Source organism: Corvus moneduloides, chromosome 10, assembly GCF_009650955.1.
Source record: "Corvus moneduloides isolate bCorMon1 chromosome 10, bCorMon1.pri, whole genome shotgun sequence".
NCBI lineage: Eukaryota > Metazoa > Chordata > Aves > Passeriformes > Corvidae > Corvus > Corvus moneduloides.
This window is the reverse complement of record NC_045485.1, coordinates 17771037-17778474: the sequence shown is the minus strand read 5'-3', so window position 1 is coordinate 17778474 and position 7438 is coordinate 17771037. Positions and strand designations below refer to the sequence as shown.

General features: G+C 46.7%; 1 long non-coding RNA gene across 1 annotated transcript; it reads right to left on the bottom strand.

Annotated features, from left to right (window-relative positions):
* Positions 1-1868: 1868 nt before the first annotated feature.
* On the bottom strand, positions 1869-6420 carry LOC116448477. Its single transcript, XR_004241969.1, has 3 exons — positions 6264-6420; positions 3893-5751; positions 1869-1980 (listed from the first exon to the last, which is right to left on the bottom strand). It is a non-coding gene; the product is annotated as an uncharacterized LOC116448477 (long non-coding RNA).
* Between the last annotated feature and the right edge of the window lie 1018 nt (positions 6421-7438).

Sequence of the window (7438 nt, the reverse complement as noted above, 5' to 3'; positions counted from 1 at the left end):
TAAAAAGCCTCCAAGAAGGTGTATCCTGCAGAGAAGGTGAGCCTGAGTCTGGAGGACCAACATGCAAATAGGCTTTGGATAAACTCTTTAGGACAAGATCTATTGGTGCAAACACTGTGGGAATCAGAGGAAGGAAATCAGGCCAGGATCTGGCCCAGACTGTTGGTTGTCACCCACATCCCACAGCTGGGTGGGAAGAGTGGTGCTGCTGGCAGAGCTGGGGTGCCCCACTCTCCAGCATCCACGCTGCACCCCTGGCTTTGTCACATGGCCCCTTCATGTGCCATGGGTGCCTCTGAGCAGCTTTCTGCCTGTGCACACATTTGGTGTCCCTGTGTAGCACGTCACCAGTGGAGGCTGCCCTGGGTCCCCAGCTGTGCTCCTCTTGCCCTGGAGCATCACCATTGTTGCAGCACAAATCACGATCAGAAATGTTCCCTCAGCACTCAGGGCAGGCATGTAATCCCTGTGCTGCAGTCTGGGGCTTCTGTGACACCTTCTGCAAGAAGGTGATGCACAGGTCCTCTTGTCCCCTCACACCATGCTCGTGGCTCCAGTGATTCAGGGTTTTGCAAAAGCCATTGGCAGCTTTGTTTTCCTGGGCGTTGCTGAATGTATTCAGGAGTATCACAAGCACAGACATTTCCAACCAGCTCTAAGGCATCAGGAAGAAAATAAAGTGAGTAAACAGCTCCACTGGACTCCAAACTATATTAAACACAACCTTCCCTCCTCCCTCTCCAGGAAGGTGAGATTTTCTTTGGTGGCAGGCAGTGGTTATTTCTGCCTGAAGGGAAGGGGGAGCAGGATGAAGCTTCCTCTGGGCAGCAGTATACGAACTGTCAGTGAGAATGAATAGCACAAAAATAATTTTTTGAGTTTGCAGCAGGCACCTCAGTCAGAGGACAAACCCCCCTCAGCTGCATCCCTTTCTGCAGTACTGGGAAGCCCCGGTAACCTCACAGGGACAGCTGGGATAACCCAGGCTTGCCCCAGAGCCAGACAGGGACTCTGCAGCTGGAATATCTATGGCAGTATGACCAAGAGACTGAAGTCAGTCGGCAACATCCCTCCTACCTCCATTCCCAGAGCAGGGCTATCTCTGGAGCACAGCCTGGATGCACTGGAAGCTGCAGCCTGGGGTAGCTGGCACTCCTGGGGAGGTACCCAAAATGTAGGAAAGCCATTGTGGTGCCAGCTTTGCTGCCAGTTCTAGGGGCTTGCTGCAGAAGGTGCTGTTTCACCTGAGCTGTAAAGCTTGGCAGATCATAGTGGGAGGTGCAGGAGCTTTGACGCAGGGTGACCAGGGAAGGCACACAAGGCCAGGGCTTTCAGTCCTGGATTTTTTTTTTTTTCCAGTGACATACAGAAGATTTTCATCGGTGTGGATATGGACATTATTGGCTTTGCAGTTTTTTGTGTCCTTCTGGAAAGTCCAGTTGACTTTCCCTTAACTAGTGGAGCCTTTTCTAGGCACACAGACAGGACAATTGAACTATTTTCAGTGAGTTATTTCCAAACAGCATCAGAATGTTTCTTCAAAAGATTCACAGAGGAGATGGAGGACCTTGACATGGTGGCCTGATGGAGATCAGAGATGTGCAGCTAATGTGGTAAACCGTGGCTGTGTTCTTTGTAGCCTTTTTGAGTGTTAAGGGGAGGTCAATGCAAAGGGATGTGATAAGGACACTTGTGGTAGATGTTCTGAGCAGCCAGAGAGCTTGGGCTGATGCAACTGCACAAGAGCAGGTAGTTGTGGATGTACAGTGTTCCTTCTCCAAGCCTAGGGCCATGGTAAGAAATGCAGATGTCTGTGCATAAGGCATTTATTAAAATGACCTCACCCATATGTATACATTTTAATCAAGTCAGTGAATGCCTCTTGTGTTTATTTTTAATACAGCGCTTGTTTTGATGTTACAATTGTGATGATGTGGATCTAATGGCAGTGACTCTTCGTCTTAGGCCTCAAATCCAGAGCTGAAAGTGAAAAGACACTTTGCATTACTTTAAAATACAAAAGGGAATGTCCCTGGGCAAATTAGTCCTTCATTTCCATTCTAGACTGTAGTCGGCTGTCTGCTGCCTGGAGTCCACAGTGCACAAGCTGCTCTGGAGGTCACCTGAGGTGCCTCCTCCCGCTGTTGACCGATAGGTGACAGAAAGGCAAACAGACCTTTGGAGAAAGGTTCACATATATCCTGAACTTCACCTCTAGGGCAAAACACAGTCTTTACCAGCCTTGGATTTTGTTTCAGGGGCTATGAATTTCCTCTTTCTTGCCTTGAATATCTCCCCAAAAGTCCCCAAGACCAAGGTATATACCCTAAATTCAGGTCTAGGAGGGCTTTCCATCAGACAACATGGTGCTGGTGTTATCTCTTGCAGTAGCAGTTCCCACCAGCTTTTCATAGAGGAGAGGTGTAAAGAAAAGTGTGTAAATTGAAAAAAGATCAGCAGAGATGCTGTCAGCCAGACCATGTAATGGAGCCTCAGGGAGATCAGGGATTTCTAGCTTTAGGTCTCTCCCTAAACTGTACTGCTGTCATTGGGTCTGCAGAGATCTCGCAGCTTGGTCATGAGCGATGTGCACCTGTGATAGACAGGCAAGCCAGCGAGCTGAGGGCAAGCTGCCAGTCTTCCCTTCACTTTGAACGCCCTTGGCTGTCCTGAGGCTCATTCCAAAACATTTAAATTGCTTAAGTGTGCTGCGATGTGTTTTAATTAATGCAGAAGAAGGGGACAGTAAAATACAGGTCCCTTCAGTACTAATTTGGCCTTGTGGTTGAGGCACAGGTGTTAGAAAGCCAGGAGTGCCTGGATGTGCCTCTGCCTTGCTGCAGCACGAGCAGTGCTGCAGTTTCCCCAGACTCAGTGGGGCCAATGGTGCTGGGCTGCCTTTGCCAGGGACCTGGGACACAAGGTACCACAGGAAAGGTGAGTGCAGCTCACAGGTATTCATGACATCTTCTTGCTACTCTGTCTAGGAAATGAGCTCCACAAAATAAACAGCAGGTTTATTATTAAACGGCAGGACCTGGAGACTGAAGCCTTCCCGTGACACACTTTGTGAAAACTTTCAGGAAGTGTCAGAGTTTCCTCAAACTCCTCTCTCCAATGCAGGGCAAGCAATAGCATTGTATGAAGAAATTACCACTCCCATCACACAGGTGGGGAACACAATTGTCACCCAGCTGCCACAGGAAATTCATCAGACTAGGGCTTCACGTAAACTATTTCTGGAGGCTGACACTGTGATTTACCACAAGACCACCTTTTGTCAACGCCCCCCCCCCCCCCAACCAACCTGTGTGTAGTCCTGGAGAAGGGATATTTCTGAGTCCATTATTTTCCCTGTTAGCACAACAGGGAAAAGGAAAGTGGAGAACTTTCTGGGTCATGATTAAAGTCACAGGGATCAGATGATATTTGAGTTTTCAATGACACCTGGATTATTGGGGATTACATGTGGTCTGATTGAAGTGCCCCAACTCCAGCATCTACATCCTAACCATGGCTCTTTAATAGAGGGCCCAGAGCTTGATCTGACCACGTGAATTAATTGTTCATTGCAATGCCAGCAATGCTTCCTTCTAAGAGACACAGATATTGTAAACCATGGCTCAGCCTGTGAACTGGTCAGAAGATCTGGCATTGATCTGGCCAGCCAATGACCCTGGTGAATTTGGAAATAAAAGGTCAAATTCTCAGACAGGCTGCAATGGATTGGGACATTTTTATGAGAGATTTCCCTTTAGAAAATCACCCAACTGGATCTTCTAAATTCCTCAGATACCCAGAATTTGAATGGCAGCTAGGAATGCCTTGATTTTGTAGAAGTTTTATTGGGGAAATTTAACCAACACCTGCAATTAGTCAGCATGAGTCTTACCAGAATGGTCAGTTCCTTAATTTAATGAGCATTAGAACAGTGATTCATTTCAAAGTGGAACTTGGTTATATTGCTGCAGAAAGAAGAAATGACAGAGAGGAACAAAGAGAATGAGGAAACAGTTGTTTTAAGCTGAAAACAGACCAATATGTTCCTGGAAGTACACTTCAGCCCCTATGCAGGCCTGGCTCAAGCTGAGGGAGAAATCCCTGGATACAGCTGGCTCAAATTCTCTTAACAAGGCTGGTCTGACCTTCTTTCTTTAGGCCAAAGCTCTGCAAGGCTGCAGGTACCGCCTAACAACCCATGCCAGGCTAATCTGCACTGTAGAGCCATGCAAGGAGTATTTTCCATGCATTTCCTTGTTCCGTGAAAGCACTAATAGGTTAAATACTTGCATAGAAATGTAATAATAATGCTGAATGCATTCCTGCCCAGGTTCTGGCTTTTCTTCGGCATAATTTATCCTTCTTCAAGACTACAGATCCCTTGCTCATGCTCGCCTTCAGTCTAACCGAAGTCAGCAGGAGACGAAGGAGTTGTATGTCTCGCAAGATGAAACCCATTTTTGACCAAGTAAACACCTGCCAGAGTAACAAAAGCAATGGAGCAACTAAGCCTGTAAATAGGAGATGCAGCAGAGAAACAAGAAAACATTCATTTGCCTGGGAAAAAGTCCTGGCAAAGCTCACAGTGGTGAAACCAAATGGGAATGTTGCAAACTTTCACCTAGAATAAACAATCCAAATCAGCTGGAAGCTCTTTCCATTGCACTGGTTCCCAGGAATGGGGTTGCCTCATTTTCTTGACACAAGGCTGCCAAAATCTGTAGTGACAGACTAGAATCCTGCTGATTATCCAAGCTCTTGGCACATTCATACAGCCAGAGATTTTTATTTTTCTGGTAAGAATTGCTAGTAGATTAAAAATGGGAGGCAGGCAACACAAATGCATATTTATTTGGGCGGAGGAGACTTTGGCTGTAGGGTAGAATAAAGCGTGGTGTTACGTGGCAGCTTTCTGTCACAGGGCTTCAGACATGAAATGCCATTATTAACCTCGCAGCACCGTCTGTGGCAGGTGAGACATGCTCCATTTTTCAGATGGTCAGAAGCTGGCCAGAGATATGAGGCACTGAATGCTCTTAGATCCCCTTGAGTCAAAGCTGACTTGCTTATTCCTGGTTCTGAGGACCCCACTCCATGTTTTTACATTCGCTGTTGAAAGCTGCCTGTAGCACCTGCAATTAGTAGGTGCTCTGGTGGAGAAGTTAGTGCCACACTAAAACTAGAACTCAGGAACTCTGGCTTTCTTCCTTTGCTATTTGTCGGGTCATGTTTGGAAGCAGGGACACTGTCCCTTGTGTTTGCACTTCAGAATTATCCTACTGTGAAAAAACCTCCTGTTTTTTCTTTTCTTCACAAAGGTCTTTTATTCCGTGTCTGTTCTTCAAGCACTGCCTAGCCTGTCTGTTTCAATGGCTGTCCAGTCCCCACTGCTCACAGACCAGGTGCTGAAGCACCTCTTTCACCCACCTCATCTTTACCAGTTCTCCCACAGTGCCTACTTCTTCTTTTCACTCTTCACTGCCTGTGCCAGCATCCCCCTGTTGCTCAAGGCAGCCTTTGTACACACTTCCTTTTTCTCTGAAACTCTAGCAACACAAGAAGTATGGGCTCAGAAAAAATTAAATAGCAGTGGCAAGGTTTCCCTTTTTCTCAGCTCTTTCTTCAGCATGGCTTCCTTCGGGAATTCTGTTCAGAATTTCTTGCCATTTGCAACAGCATCCAGGGAACCAAGCTGCAATGCAGTACATCTGGGGCTAAGTTTGAAAGGGAAGCCAGATGCAAACAGGCATGCTGGAGAGGAGGGGAAGGAAACAGGGACATTTCAGACATAAGTGGACATCCAGCAAAGCCTTGCAAAGCCAACTGGCAGCCCCGTCTTCCAAGAGGCTGTCTGAAAGCAGAGATTTGTCTGAATCAGAGCCCTCCATCCAAACAGACATGAACTTTGAGAAGGGTCAGGTCCAGATTGTCTCCAGCTGGGCTCCAAGCCCTGATAAGAGAGTTCCTCCCCAGGGCTCGAGAGCAGCTGAGTCCTCAGGCAGCCCCTCGACTGACCTCTCCTTTCCAGGGTCTCCAGGATTTTTTACCCAGTTACTAGGTCATGATCAACCCACTTTGGGATTGTTTGTTTCACTGTCCAGGGACATTTTTCTTTCTTCAGGGAGCTCTGCAAAGCAGTTTTTTGGGAGGGGAGGAGATTCAGCATGACTCAATGGTGTTGGAGAAGCAGGGGAGACAAATGAGGAGATCCTAGAGGTACTTCCTTTCTAAATAGGTCAGAGATTAGTAATGCTTTGCCATACCTGTAAATAGTTCACTCACATACATGAATGCCAAGGAGTGCTCGGAAAGCTGCGCCTCGCTGCCCCTCATTTTCAAAGAGCGTTTGTGATTTTTCAGCAACCAGCTACCAAGCTGAGAGGAAATAGAAAGATCTCTGACCTTTCACTGCTCTGATTTCCTAATAATTTGGACACCTTTAATCCTTGCCTCAGTCTGAAGGGCACAGTTGTGTAACACAGGCACAGTTCAGGAAGAGCCTGGCACAAGAGAAATGTTGGACTATGATGCACAAAAAAAAAGCAGGAGGTGTGGAAAAGGAAAGCATTTCAGGGGGCTCACAATAGCATTAACCGTATTTCTGTGGTGTTTGGAGAATCAGGCAGTGTGTGGAAGGCTTTTGCTTGTCACCAAAATGTCCGTGCAGAGTGGTCAGACGAGTTGGGCAGTGAACACAGGTACATTAATATTTGCTGTCACTGAGGTTGCAAAATAGAGCAGACAGATCATTTCAGGACTTGGCCTCCTTATCTCCACCTACCACAGCCTATAAAGTTGCAAAAGAAAAGAGGACTGAATAAGAAGAATTTTGAGATGGAAACCTGAAGCAGAGTGAAGCAGATGCAGCAACACCAAGTGGCAAAGCTCCCCTAGAATGGGATGTTATGGTAATAGCAAAGTAATTCTGAGCTTGTCTCAAACCCCAACTTCAGGTCCTACCCATCTTAGGCCAAAAGAAGTTAAAATTAAGAAGGCTTCTTTTGTGGTTTGTCAGATACTCTGTGATTATGGACACTCAAATTGCTTTCTACTGAAAGACTCAAGGATGTGCACCTACTGGAAAACTTCCTTGTTTAACGCATATAATTCCAGTATGCAAAAAACTTAATGACTGAGAAAAAGAGGAAGATGTTCCCATTGTGGTCTGGTGGTGACAAAAGGGTTAATCATCTCCCAACACTCCCACCAGGACACACTAAATGCCAGAGTCCTAGCCTTCCCTTAGGCTCTGAGAGGAGCACAGAGGGGACAACCCCATGCAGAGACAGGGTCCCCACAAACGCCCAGCATGCAGCAGAAGAGACAAAGTGGCTCCAAAGTGCTTTTGATATGCTGTAAGCCCTGACTTTGCTCAAGAAGAGTGAAGACTTTTTTGTTTGGGAGCCATGAGCATCTGTTTAGTGACTTCTCGGGGCAT